We start from the raw sequence: 14,674 nt of genomic DNA on the forward strand, positions 1-14,674 counted from the left end.
TGCATCTTGGTGAGGCGGTGACTCGAGGCGGAACGTTGCGTAAAGAGCAACAGGCCTGGGATTTTAAAATGCCTACAAATATTCATTCATTCGTGCAACATGTCGTGATCAATAACTGCTGCTGATAGGTCACATGTGACTCTCTCTTGGATAACTGAAGAGTTGATGGCATTATTTGATTTTTAATACTTTTTGAAAATGTTTTGATGTATCCTTTGGTAAAGATATTTATTGGCAGAACTAACTTGCCCGATCTCAGGAGCAGACCAATTTTAGAATATTATTTAGACATGGGTGAAGATTACAGAAGGAATAAGCAAATTGTTGCAGAAAGAAACATTGTCTTTATTTTCTCATTCTGTTAAAATCCAGTGGAGGTTTATTTATTTATTTTAATATTTATAGTACACAGTTGCTTTGCCTTGCTTTAAGCACACCTGTTAATGGTAATCAAGGTTAACACACACACATGTATATAAATAATATGCACATACATACATAAGGATGTGATTGCTTGCAGTACCAAAATACTCTTTCCTTTTACAAAAGGCTTGCCATATGTTGGACTCCTACCCCAGAAAATTGCTTTACAGAGATCGTAAAGGTTATATTTCTGTGCCAGGGTAACAGCTCCCTCTTCTCTCCTGAAATGCTTTAACTGCACATCTCCTCTCATGGCATTTACACTTTCTACCTTGTATTTAGGTACGTACCTGTTTTATCTCCTATTGAGGAGCAGGGTGGGCCCTTCTCTGACTTCATCTTGAAGGCACTGCCTAGGATATTGACACTGCAAATGTTTATTGAACGAATAAACATTGTATTCTAATTAGGGAAATGTGTTCACATTACAGCTTACCAAATATATCTGCTAACCTGCTGTGACATATTTATAGGTGTGATTTTCTTCATGATCTATGAGGAATAAATTTTAAAAAAAAAATTTATTTATTTATTTATTTTTGGCTGCATTGATTGGGTCTTTGTTGCTGCGCGCCGGGCTTTCTCTAGTTGCGGCGAGCCAGGGCTACTATTTTTTTTTTTTTTTTTTTCCGTTGCGGTACGCGCAGGCTCAGCGGCCATGGCTCACGGGCCCAGCCGCTCCGCGCCATGTGGGATCTTCCTTGACCGGGGTACGAACCCGTGTCCCCTGCATCGGCAGGCGGACTCTCAACCACTGTGCCACCAGGGAAGACCGCAGGGGCTACTCTTCGTTGCGGTGCGTGGGCTTCTCATGGCGGTGGCTTCTCTTGTTGTGGAGCACGGGCTCTAGGCGCACGGGCTTCAGTAGTTGTGGCTCACAGGCTCAGTAGCTGTGGCTTGCGGGCTCTAGAGCGCAGGCTCAGTAGTTGTGGCGCACGGGTTTAGTTGCTCTGTGGCATGTGGGATCTTCCTGGATCAGGGCTCGAACCCGTGTCGCCTGCATTGGCAGGCAGATTCTTAACCACCGTGCCACCAGGGAAGCCCAGGAATAAATATTTTTAACTGGGTGTCTTGTTGGATTTAATCACGTAGTAAAACTTAAGAATTTGCCCTGCCCACATAATTTTTTAAAACACGGAATGCTCAAAATTAACTTTCTTTGAATTTGAGTAAAATTTGTCCCAAGGCCAAGCATATTTGTATTAATCAAGTTATTTTTAAGCTTTTTTTTTTTTTGGTAAATTTTGTGAAGTGGGAGATTGTCTTGCCATTGTTATCTGCAGGAGAAAAGCAGAGGCCTTTCAATATGCCAGGGATTGATGTAGGTAAATGTCAGGCTATTTGTTTCTCAGGTTTTTGTGTTTGTTTTGTTGTTCAGTTTTTTTTTTTTTTAAATAAATTTATTTATTTTTGACTGTGTGTTGGGTCTTCATTGCTGTGCGCGGGCTTTCTCTGGTTGAGGTGAGTGTGGGCCACTCTTCGTTGCAGTGCACGGGCTTCTCATTGCAGTGGCTCCTCTTGTTGTGGAGCATGGGCTCTGGGCACGCGGGCTTCAGTAGCTGTGGCACGTGGGCTCAGTAGTTGTGGCGCACGGGCTTAGTTGCTCCGTGGCATGTGGGATCTTCCTGGACCAGGGCTCGAACCCGTGTCCCCTGCATTGGCAGGCAGATTCTTAGCCACTGCACCACCAGGGAAGCCCCCTGTTGTTCAGTTTTAACTGTATTTTGTGACCTGTCTTTTTTTTTTTTTTGTGACCTGTCTTAATTGCAATTTCAAATTCTTAACTGATGCCTGAGAATGGTAGAGATCTCAAATACTTAGTTACTTCCTTGTGTTCATTTACTTCAGAGACTGGATTTTACTGGAATATGGTACAAAGGTTGTCAGAGTTTATTATGTCTGGACTTATCTGTTGGTGTGTAGTTCATTCACTTGTTCAACCAGTGTGGCATGCCTTATGTTTACAGCATGTTACTGAATTCTATAAAAGTATAAAGTTGACCAGATCAGTTACATGCACAAAGAACTCAGTCTGTAGATTGATACTTTGTCCTTTTCAGGTTTAATGTTGCAAAAGTACATTTAGATAGAATATTATTATTATGTTTCCTCCTAGGAGCCATGCATCCCCACAGCCTCATACTCCTTGACAGTCAGGTCTAGAGCTGCCCATTCCAGCCTCCTCTGACTTTAAGCCCAGCTGCTTCTCCTGATCAGTCCAGCTCGAGGTGACTTGGCGTCTCCTGTCATGCTGACCTGTCCCTTTAATTGTCTTATTGATTTAGTATTTTTATTTTATGGCTGTTTAATTTCCCCGGTATTTATGGCCTGTTTTCCCCCAACTACATTGTGAGGATCTCTGAAGAGCAAAGGTCTCACATTTCTTTGAGTTTCTCAGTGCGCCTGGTTTGAAGCCATGCCAGTATTGCTGCTCAAAAAATTTGAGAATTCTATCTTAATAAATAGCAATTTAATAAAGAGTATCAAATCTTGTGTTAGATACCTCTAAAAAAAAAAAAAAATTGGTTTTCTATCAGGACTCCTTAGGAGTATTGAAAAGCTATGAAAGCTTCTGTCATGTAGCAATAACTGTATGTAGAGCCTCTGTTTTCTATTTTGGTATTATGGTGGTGGTGGTTTTCCATGAACATTTTTACTTTTCTACCCCAGAAGCTTGTAAGCGTGTGTGGTAAAAATATTACTTGGATTGTTTTCAGATACATATTTTTTTTGGGGGGGGCGCTCCTCTTTGCATGTGAAAATGAGACCATACAAAGACATAAGAATGTTCCTGGGGAGCTCTTCAGTTTGATTCTTCCATGTGTGCTGCTGTTACTTTTATTTAATAATCTCAAAGACAAATCTAAATTGGTTAAAATAAAATGCTCATAATTTATAGAGTTACAGAATGTAGAGTCATGTAGATTATCTAGTCTTACTTGTTTTACTGGTGAATAAACTGAGGGTCACTGAATTGAAGGGGTCTGGCCTAAATTGTTACTGTTGGCCAGTAGCAGAATCCAGTCTTCTGCCTTCCAGGGTAGCTTCTTCTGGGACACCATATCATCCATGGGATGAGTCAATGTGATGATTGACTACTACTTAAAACAAAAATTGGGGTGGGTGGGAAATGAGTGCTCAGTCACTCAGCTTAGATATTGAATTTAGGTACTCCCCCTAACTTTACATTTCTGCAGTGAAAATGTAGCTTGAAAAAACTTGGTATTGATCTACATTAGTAACTGATCACCAGGAATTATGTTTCATTTTTAATCTGCTATGATGATTAAAAATGAAATGACAGTACCTTCTGTCTTCTTAAACAGAAATGTCTTTAAGGTTATCTGGACCTACTGATGTTTCATGGAATTCCAGTGTTACAGTGATGGAAATTTTATTATGCCAATGGTTAGGTACCTCTGAGATACAAATAGATAGATTAAATTATTTTATATATTAGTTATTGCTTGCTTCACTTACTCTCAAACTTCTGAACTTTTTTTTTTAAGTGTGAGAAACTTCAATTGTTATATGAAAGCTTAGATAAATAGCGTAAACATTTTTTTTTAATGCCGTGTTGAAAAGCTCATATAGAATGTTAGTTTTCGATAGGTACTCATGCCATAAAATTTATTTTAAAGGAAAAGGCGTAGTATTCTTTTTAAACTAATGTCCTCACATGAATACTGAAGCATGGCATGTGTGTTTTTTAATCAATTTTATTTATTTTTTTATTTATATTTGGCTGCGTTGGGTCTTCGTTGCTGCGCATGAGCTTTCTCTAGTTGCCGCGCGCGGGGGGCTACTCTTAATTGCGGTGCGCGGGCTTCTCATTGCGGTGGCTTCTCTTGTTGCGGAGCACGGACTCTAGGCTTGTGGGCTCAGTAGTTGTGGCTCGCGGGCTCTAGGGCGCATGCTCAGTAGTTGTGGCGCACGGGCTTAGCTGCTCTGCGGCACGTGGGATCTTCCTGGACCAGGGCTCGAAATCATGTCCCCTACATTGGCAGGCTGATTCTTTACCACTGTGCCACCAGGGAAGAAGTCCCATAGCATGTTTTTTTATTCCACTTGGGCTGTTAAATAGTATGCCTCTTTTGTGTTGCATTAAGAAGGGTTGTTTTTTTCCCATTCTGTGCTCTTTTCTGGAATGCTATTTCCCTACCTTACTTTTCCAAACTCTACCGCACCTACATACTGCCTATTTTTTGAGGGGTTTTGAGCACATATCACTTCATCCAGGAAGTCAGTCTCCCTCCTCCTTCCTCTTCTCTGAAGAAAAGTGTTTTATGGTCTGGAAATTCTTAATGCCTCGCTTACGCCTCTGCTATAACGTCATAGTTATTTATGTGCATGCCCGTTTAGTCCCCACTAGACCATAAGCCCATTGTGGGCATGTCTGTGTCTCAGTTATTTTTTGATCCTTCCCCTCACCCCACTCCCAGAATAACACTCTGTCCCCAGGAATGGTGTAGTAGAAATTTGTTGAATGCATAATAAGCAGCCCAGCTGCTTGGTGCAGCTGTGGAAGCCGACGGATACACATTTGGGAACTTGATGGTGAGTAGTTTTTGGAAATAAAAAAACAGGTAGAAATTCACCAGTGTCAGTGAGATAAAATGTCTGTTATCAGTGAATTATTATTTTTGTTTGTTTGTTTGTTTTTGATTTGTTTTGTTTTTGGCAGTACAAGGGCGTCTCACTGTTGTGGCCTCTCCTGTTGCAGAGCACAGGCTCTAGATGCGCAGGCTCAGCGGCCATGGCTCATGGGCCCAGCCGCTCTGCGGCATGTGGGATCTTCCCGGACCGGGGCACGAACCCGTGTCCCCTGCATCGGCAGGCGGACTCTCAACCACTGTGCCACCAGGGAAGCCCTGTTATCAGTGAATTATTAAAGCGTTTCTTTAAAAAAGTATTTCTCTCAGTTTACTGGGATTTTTGGGAGAAAGAGAAAGTAAGCACAGAATCAGTTCATCAGATTATTTGTATTTCAGTAATATTAGAACAAAAATGTGTTAATTTATATATGCAGGGAACTTTGGAGTTCAGTGCTAGGGAAAAAATGTGAATTAGGAATAGTTGGTTTATAGGATTATTATAAAATCCCTTTGGAGGGATCCCTTTGAAAGAATAGTACTTGATTAGTTTTATATCAAAAATTAAATTTTTGAGTAGCTTAGTCCAGAACAAAGGAAGAGGAAAGTTAAGATTACCAAATGATTTTGATCCCTGCCCCCCGCCGGCAGTTTCTACTTGAGGAATAAAGTTTGGAGTGTTTTTCTGTTTTTTTCCTTCGTTATACATAAACTGAAATTAAACCAGAATAAATTGAGGTTACATTTTTTTAGGGAAATTTGACTAAGTTGTTAGGAGGGCCATAACCTTTATGGTTACAGATTGCCTCCCCCCCCCATACTTTATTTAACTGATAGGCTCTTTTCTTGACATTTTTGTTGTCATACACAGTTTAGCATCAGAGTAATCTGTTTTCGGCAGTTCATTTCCCTTGGCAATAGCACAGGGATTTGTATAATTTTGAAATGTTTTAAGTAGTAATCATCATGCCTTTGAACCCCTGTTCAAAGACATTTAACTTTGTATTACTTTTGATTAAGTTCTTTTAATTCAGTTTTGAATAACGATAACTTTTAAGTATTTGGAATGAAATCAAAACTTGTGCTTTCTAGGAGTTAGAGCCTAAAATATACACAGTGTAAATATACCAGAAGTAGGGAATGTGTAGTCCATTAACTGAGTGTGTGTGTGTGTTTGTGTGTGAGTGTGAGAGAATGGGAGGAGCGAAGGGGGGAGGGCATCAACTGAGCAGGAGGGGAGGGTGGAGGAAGTTACTCCCTATTTACACAAAACCATTTTAATGAGTGAAGGGGGATATGTTAGTTTGAAATCTTTACTTGTCTTTTATTTATTATAAGTAATACATTATTTTACAGAAGTACAATATGGAAGTATATAAAGAAATTGAAGCACCACTTCCTAGATGTAACTTGCTAAGTGTTGTGTATTCGTTAGGTTTTTTTTTTTTTTTTCTCTGTGTGTATGTAATTTTCTGTATTGTGGGACCATGATATGCTGTTCTTGTGTATACTGCTGTTCCATGTTGGTATTTTTAGAGCTACTTCTATCATTAACAGTTACATAGTATTCCACTTATAAAAAGAAAACACTATAATTTGTTTAATTAGTTTCCGGCCAGTACTGTTTTGTCAGAAAAACAAAGCTGTAGTGAATTATTTGCGTGTGTGTGTGTATGTGTATTTATTTTGTACATTTATGCAAGCAGCTTTGTAGCATAGATTTCTGAAGTAGTGTTGCAGATATATGAATAGTGTAGATCTGGATGGATATTGTCACAGTGTATGGGTATGCCCCAGACCCTGGCCAGTACTGGATATTGCACATTAAAGCATTTTGCCAATTTAAGAAGTAGAAAAAGGGACTTCCCTGGTGGCACAGTGGTTAAGAATATGCCTGCCAGTGCAGGGGACACGGGTTTGATCCCTGGACCAGGAAGATCCCACATGCCGGGGAGCAGCTAAGCCCGTGCGCCACAACTACTGAGCCTGTGCTTTGGAGCCCGTGAGCCCCAACTACTGAAGCTCGAGCGCCTAGAGCCCATGCTCCGCAACAAGAGAAGTCACCGCAATGAGAAGACCGCGTACTGCAACGAAGAGTAGCCCCCGATCGCCGCAACTAGAGAAAGCCCACGCACAGCAACGAAGACCCAATACGGACAAAAAATTAATTAATTAAAAAAAAAAGTGGAAAAAAAAAAGTGATTCTGATTGGCCTTTATCAATCACTACTGACGCTGAACATTTTTTAATGAAGGGAGTTGTATTTCTTTTAGAAATTATCTACTTTTGTTCTTTGGTTATTTTTTGATGGGATTGGTGTTTTTCAGATTGATTTGAAGAGCTGTTTACATATTAGGGTATTCACTTTTTACGTATGTGCACATCCCCCTACCCCCCAGCTGTTCTTTTGTAGTATTATATAGTCAGATATATCCAACGGGACTGTGCTGGCTATGTGACCTTGGGCAGATTACTTAACCTCTCTAAGCCTTAATTTCCTTATTTGTAGAATGGAAATAGAGAATGTAAATAACATTTAGCATAGTGGCTGGCACACGGTAAGTAAAAATTCTAAATGTTAGCTGTTTTCATTATTGGTCTATGTATGGCTTCTGAGTTTCATGCTCTGCTTAGACCTTCCTTAGTCTAAAATTTAAAATATTCATCCATCTATTAAACTGAAAAAGCAAAGTGAGGAATATTAAGTATAGTATGCTACTGCTTGTTTTAAAGAGGAAAAATAATGTGTACATATTCGCTTTTATATCAGAATATTTCTGAAACAAAACCTAGGAAACTGGTATTCCTTGTTGCTTGCTGTAGGATGGAGAACTGAGAGGCACATGAGTGAGAGACTTGATTGTATACCTTGACTGTATTTTTTTTTTTTTTTTTTTGGGCTGCGTTGGGTCTTTGTTGCTGTGTGCAGGCTTTCTCTAGCTTCTGAGTTTGGGGGCTACTCTTCGTTGTGGTGTGCTGGCTTTTCATTGTGGTGGCTTCTCTTGTTGCGGAGCATGGGCTCTAGGCGCATGGGCTTCAGTAGTTGTGGCACACGGGTTCAGTAGTTGTGGCTCACAGGCTCAAGAGTGCAGGCTCAGTAGTCGTGGTGCATGGGCTTAGTTGCTCTGCCGCATGTGGGATCTTCCTGGACCAGGGCTCGAAGCCGTGTCCTCTGCATTGGCAGACGGATTCTTAACTACTGTGCCCCCAGGGAAGTCCCTTGATTGTATTTTTAAAACAAAGAAGTCTTTAGATTTTAATTTTTTATTTTATTATTATTATGTTTTTGCTTTGCCTTCCTTTCTTTTCCTTTTTTTAAACTTCTAATTTTTGGGGTCCATCTGGAATTCATTTCTAGTATACGACATGAGGTAGACATATATTTTGGGGGGATAGAGGTGTGTATGTTTTTTCCCCTGAAATAACCAGTTGTGTCAGCACCATTTGGTGAATAATCCAGCCTTTGCCCCAGTTACCAGATTTGCACCTTTTATCAGTTTACTAAATATGTTTGGAACTGTTTCTAATCTGTTATGTTTTCTTGATATATGTTATCATATTCCTTAAATTACTGTTGTTGTATAATTTTAATACTAGTAGGGTTAGTCATCTGTTATTACTCTCTTTTTTTTTTTTTTTTTCAGACTTTGGCAGTTCTGGTCTATGTATTCTTCTGGATGAACTTCACAATCATTCTGTGAGGTTCAAAAAGAAATCTTGCTGAGATTTTTATGGGGAATACTGAATAGTGATTGGCAATATTGAATTCATAGGTTAATTTTAGGAAAATTGACACCTTTGTGTACATCCTATCCTTTTTTTCAAACAGACTTTTATGTTCTTCAGTAGATTTTCAAACTTTCCTTCAAATAAGTTCTGCACATTTCTTGTTTCTTTTGTCTAACAAATGTAGTAGGGAATCAAACAGGAAGTTTATATTCTAGTGGGGGAAGCCAGTTTAAGTAAAACAAACGAGTGCATTTCAGATTATGATTAATCTATAGAAGAACAAAAAGGGTAACTGGAGGGTGGCTGGGAAAGGCCCTTATGAGAAGATGGCATTTGAACTGAGACCTAATTTTGAGGAGTCCTTGGCCCCAAGGGTGAGCCAGGAAGAGCATTCCAGGCAGAGAGTAAAGAAGGACAAAGGCCTGAGTCAAGGAAGGACCTGGCCCTGGGTGAGGGAGCTGGAAGGAAGCTCCTGAGCAGTTGTGGGGGCGGGTGGGAGCCCCTGGGCCACAGTGAGGAGTTCAGATTCTGTTTGAAGGGTGTGGCAGCTCCGGAGGAGTCTTGAGCAGAAGAGTGATGTGTTCTGATTTATGGTTTAAAAAACATTTGGCTTTTTGAGTGGAGAAAGTATTGAAGTGGGAAGTCCAATTAGGAGTTTCTTGCAGCAAGAGATGAGGATGGGGTTAGTCAAGATGGAGAAGCATGGGAGGCTTGGGGGCAGGGCATGGAAGGAAGGCTAGGACTTGCTGTTGGAATGGGTGTGTTGAGAGCTAAGAACCCTTAGGTGCTGGGGAGGCCGTGTGTGCAAAGAAGAGATGGTCCCTGCCCTCAGAGGTCTTTGATGGTTTTGTTTATTATTATTGTATAGAATTCAGTACCTTTTAAGTCAGTTGCTTTTTTTCTACTTTATTTTGGTATATACCCTAGAAGTAGAGAATGTTCATTAGCCTTGTTTTATTTTGCTTCCTAATCTTTAGCAGTCTCTCTTAGCAGGTCAAAGGGGAGGCAGCAAAACATGATCTTTAAGATAGCTCTGAGCTAAAAAAAATTACCTTGTAGAAGTTACTTAGCCTCTCCAGTGCCTTACTTAGGGGTGATAGTGGAACTAGTGTTTTAGGTGAGCTCATGCACACCATGCTCTTAGTACACTGCTGGGGATGTAGCAAAGGCTCAATAAATGGTGACTTTTTGTTATTCTCCTTAGGTATTGTCATGTCTATTAATCCCAAGCATCCAAAGTTAAAATTTTTCTGATCTCAATACCCTGTTCTTTGTGTTGGTGGAGGAGAGGGTTGGTAAATAGTTGTCCTTTTTTTTTTTTTTTTAAGTCTTTGTTGAATTTGTTTCAGTATTGCCTCTGTTTCATGCTTTGGTTTTTTGGCTGCGAGGCATGTGGGATCCCAGCTCCCCGACCAGGGATCAGACCCGCACCCCCCCGCACTGGAAGGCAAAGTCCCAACCACTGGACCGCCAGGGGGGTCCCAATAGCTGTCCATTTTCACTTTGAAATATATTCATTCTTATAGCTGGAGTGAATATTGCTCAGTTTAGAGAACTAGGTCAGTACAGTGCCGCTGTGCCATAGGGTTCTCAGTCATCTGCCTGCTGCCGTCTGCCTGCTGCTGCTGTCTTTGGAAACTTCTCCTTTCTCACCTTAGGTAGGGATAGCGTAGTGTTGTTTTCACTCAAGAATTGTTTATTGAATGTCTGTATTCTTAGATTAATGAAATGATTATGCCCATATTAATGTATTCCTTTCCCTGTCATACTTTTTCGGGGGTAGGGTAGTCTAAAATGTTTTTTTCTTTAGCTCCCCTTTATCTGTCTTCTAAGTGAGATGTCAGTATGTCAAAAGAGGCCACAAATAAAACACCTTGTTAATGACATTCCCCCAGAGTAACTCCTCCCCGCCCCGCAAAGGGAAGAATGCTTTAGATTATTTTACAGGAGAAATTCTGTTCCAGTTTAGCACCACTCTGATCTCATACAAATTACAGAATTCACTTGGATGGTTCTAGCCTCTGTATCCTCTCTTGGAGGCTGGACCCCGAGATAGGCTCAGATGGGCTTTCTCCAAACCCTTGCCAACCCAGAGACTCTTAGGTGGTTGGGATATCCCAGGGGTGGTCCTTAGCCTCTCCCTGTCTCCTGGGATTTTGGTGTTGGACTAGAGCTGAACTGCTTTGTGAGAATTAATGAGACCCGATTTGCCTCAGTTTAGTATCCAGTGTTTGGCCATTCCCGTATGCCATACTTTTGTATCGAAAAGTATTATTTGATCATTTAAAAGAAAATTGAATTGTGTCCTTTTCCTGCTTTGGTGAAATGTGGATTTCACCTCTCTTGTGACCCTTGGTGGAGTCATTCTTGGTCATCTAAAGAGGCGTCTGTAGTCCTTCCACAGCGAAGTATATTTTTAGCTCTTTTTCCAAGACAGCTTAGGCCACCTTGAAAACCTATCCAAGTACATTTTGATTATGCAGAGATTGTAGGCCAAAAGCCAGGAGTTCATGGGGAGAAAGGATTTGTTTTTTTTGTTTTATTGGTGTTTTTTTTTTAGGATTGCATTTGAAATACTGTTTTGCAAGATAAGTTTCCTGTTGAGTAAATTTGTGTGTGAGTATGTGTGTCTTTATTATGTTAATATGGGAAGATTCAAAGAGAAATTTAAATAGACTGACTTCATTTTACTGTATTTTATTACCTGTTTGCAAAACGTTGGAGGCTAGTTCTGAGTTTATCTCCAAAATTCAGATAAAATGTGTGCTCGTCACTTACAACAATGACATCTGGTTTTAGTATATTATTTTCATCCTAGAATACAATTATATATGTTTATGATATGAGGTTGTTGCACATAAAACCTTGACCAGGTTTCTTAAACATTTCACAGAATTTTTATAGTCCATGAGTCAAGCATGTAACTGTGAGTTAATGAGTTTTGGAGCTATGAACTGAACTTAAAATTGGAAACTGCCATTTAAGGTTTTCCCTTCCCCTTCAGCCTCCACTTTAAACCGATTCTTTTACTTCATTTGTTTTCAAACTGTCCGGTGTTCTGTGGAGGTGTCTTGGTGAGCCAGGACTGGAGTGAGGGTTCGAGGCAGGACGGGAATGGGGAGGGGGCTGAAAAGACAGATTTAGGTTCCGCGTTCTCCCTGAATCAGAGTATTTCTTCTTTGTGTATTTTATACATTTGGCTTCCATGTAAGATGTTTGAGGAAAGAAAGAGAGCTGGTTAAACAAAGGTCTGAACTGTTGTGTTGTGTCTCGTGGGTAAGTTTTGTTTTTTTTTTTTTTTTTTTTTGCGGTACGCGGGCCTCTCACTGCTGTGGCCTCTCCCGTTGCGGAGCACTGGCTCCGGATGCGCAGGCTCAGCGGCCATGGCTCACGGGCCCAGCCACTCCGCGGCATGTGGGATCTTCCCGGACCGGGGCACGAACCCGCGTCCTCTGCATCGGCAGGCGGACTCTCAACCACTGTGCCACCAGGGAAGCCCTAATCTCTAGTTTTGCTGATGTTTTGTTACCACCTGTGGTGGGCTGATAGTAACTAACTTTAATTTATTTTTAAGATAATTCAAATTAAACTTCACTAAAATCACATGAGAAAACGGACATCATGAAGGATTGGTTATGATAAAAGGGAAACATGGACAAATCATTTGACTTATATTTGAGTGACATTGAATGAACGTGTTGAAATCAGGACTATCATTGCTGAAAATGAAAATAAAACAACCCGAAAACAACACTGTACTCTATAGATCTCTCATCACGTAGGCCACTGATGGAAAAAAATTTGGATGACCTTGAGCTAAGATCTTTCCTTTTGCCTCTACCTTCCATTTATAGCTTTATTTACTTAGGATGTCTGAATTGGGAGGAGAGCTCAGAGACAGATCACCTAAGCATTTCTTAGGGGTGCAGATCAGAATTACTTGGACAATGTATAAAATACTTGTGAACATTCATACAGTGAAATAATTACAGCAGTAGAAAGAATGAAGAAGCTCTTTATGGACTCATGAAAACGATGGTCAAGATCTATTAAGATGTTAAGTAATAAAAGCAAGATACAGAACAGAATATTATCTACTCTGCTCCCATTTATGTAGGGAGCAAAGTGTGTGTGTGTGTGTGTGTGTGTGTGTAGGCTGTTTCTAAAGGATACTCCAGAAACTAGTAACTTTGGTTGCCTTTTGGGAGAACTGAGTAGAAGCTGGGGACAGGGTGAGAAGGAGATTTTTCCCTCTGTGTTCTGTGGTACTTTGAGAAACTCTTAAACCTTATGTATAATATCTATTTCCAGAAACAAAAACAAACAAAGCCTCCCCCCCGCCCACACACACGTTGACTTTTCCCCTTCCACTAGCAGGTGCAGGTGTGTAGGAGGGGAGTGCTGCCCAGGTGGTTTTTTTGTTTTGTTTTAATTAGTAGGAAGGAATGGTTTATTTTTATTCATTTATTTATTTTTAAAATTTATTTTATTTATTTTTGGCTGTGTTGGGTCTCTGTTGCTTTGTGCAGGCTTTCTCTAGTTGCGGCGAATGGTGGCTTCTCATTGTGGAGCACGGGTCTAGGCGTGCGGGCTTCAGTAGTTGTGGCATGTGGGCTCAGTAGTTGTGGCTCGTGGGCTCTAGAGTGCAGGCTCAGTAGTGGCACACGGGCTCAGTTGCTCCGCGACATGTGGGATCTTCCCGGACCAGGGCTTGAACCCATGTCCCCTGCCTTGGCAGGCGGATTCTTAACCACTGCGCCACCAGGGAAGCCCCTTGGTGGTTTTGATGGGTGGTCTCACCGCACATCTCAGCCCCTCAGAGTAGCTCACTACCTGCTGAGAAAGCTGCACAGCATCACAGAGAACACTAGCTTCTCCCATTTTTGCTGCTGACAACTTTGTGACATAGAGAAATGATTGAATTTCTCTGTGCTTCAGATTCCTGGTCGAAAGCGCTGTTAGTTGGGCCTTGTCGGGGAGCAGGCAGGAAGCAGTCTGGGAGGCGTTGGCCCTCTTCTCACCCCTTCCCTGGCTGCTGCTGGGACAGCAGGAACAGTGCAGTGAGTAGTAGTAAGGATGGTAACATTTTAAAAGTTGCTTTCTCTTAAGTTTTCTTTTAAGGTTAGATTGAATGGCAGTTCTCTAGAAAATTTTATTTTCTAAGCCTAGCTGGGTAGGAATTTGGATCAAGTTGGCGCACTGAATTTTGCTCTTCCCAAATCCCTTAAGATGATGAAAAAGAAAAAAGAAAACTTAAGCCGTGTGTCAATAATATATAGTATTGTTTTCTGTATTTCGAACATATGTATCATTCTACAAGTTGTTTTCACCAAGCTTTACTTTTTTTGAGGTTTATATGTATTGAAACATAGCTGTAGTTTATTCATTGTAACTGCTGTATAGTATTTTATCATATGAATATGGAATTTAAGCTGTCTTCAAATTTGCCTATTGCACTGATGCAATAAATATCCTTTTGTATGTACATGTGAGTTTCTCTAGGGTATATCCTGAAATTGCTGGGTTGTAATAAGAATGATTCACATTTCAGATCGGTGTGGAAAGGCAGACATGTTTAGTAAGAGTTTTGTTTGGATAATTATCAAGTAGTAAAGAAAATACATCTAGACCCCTACCTTACCATTCTTTAGAAAAAAAATTTAGATGATTAAGGAGCTAAATGTATTAAAAAACTTTAAGAAGTGTAAGAGGGGAAAGTAGAAGAATATTTGAAAATTTTGGGGTAGAGAAGGTCTTCAGAAAGACAAAACAAGTTATGAATGCTGAAAGAAAATATTTGTAACGTAAGGTCACACACCAGCAGAACCCCATGCAGTCTCCCCCACGCAGTCTCAGGCCTGGCCTCAGTCACCCTCTCCCTCACTCCCCCTCAGCATCCTTGCTTTGCCTTAGGGCTTCTCTAGTTTCTC

The sequence above is a fragment of the Phocoena phocoena genome, chromosome 19 (genome assembly GCF_963924675.1).
Source record: "Phocoena phocoena chromosome 19, mPhoPho1.1, whole genome shotgun sequence".
NCBI lineage: Eukaryota > Metazoa > Chordata > Mammalia > Artiodactyla > Phocoenidae > Phocoena > Phocoena phocoena.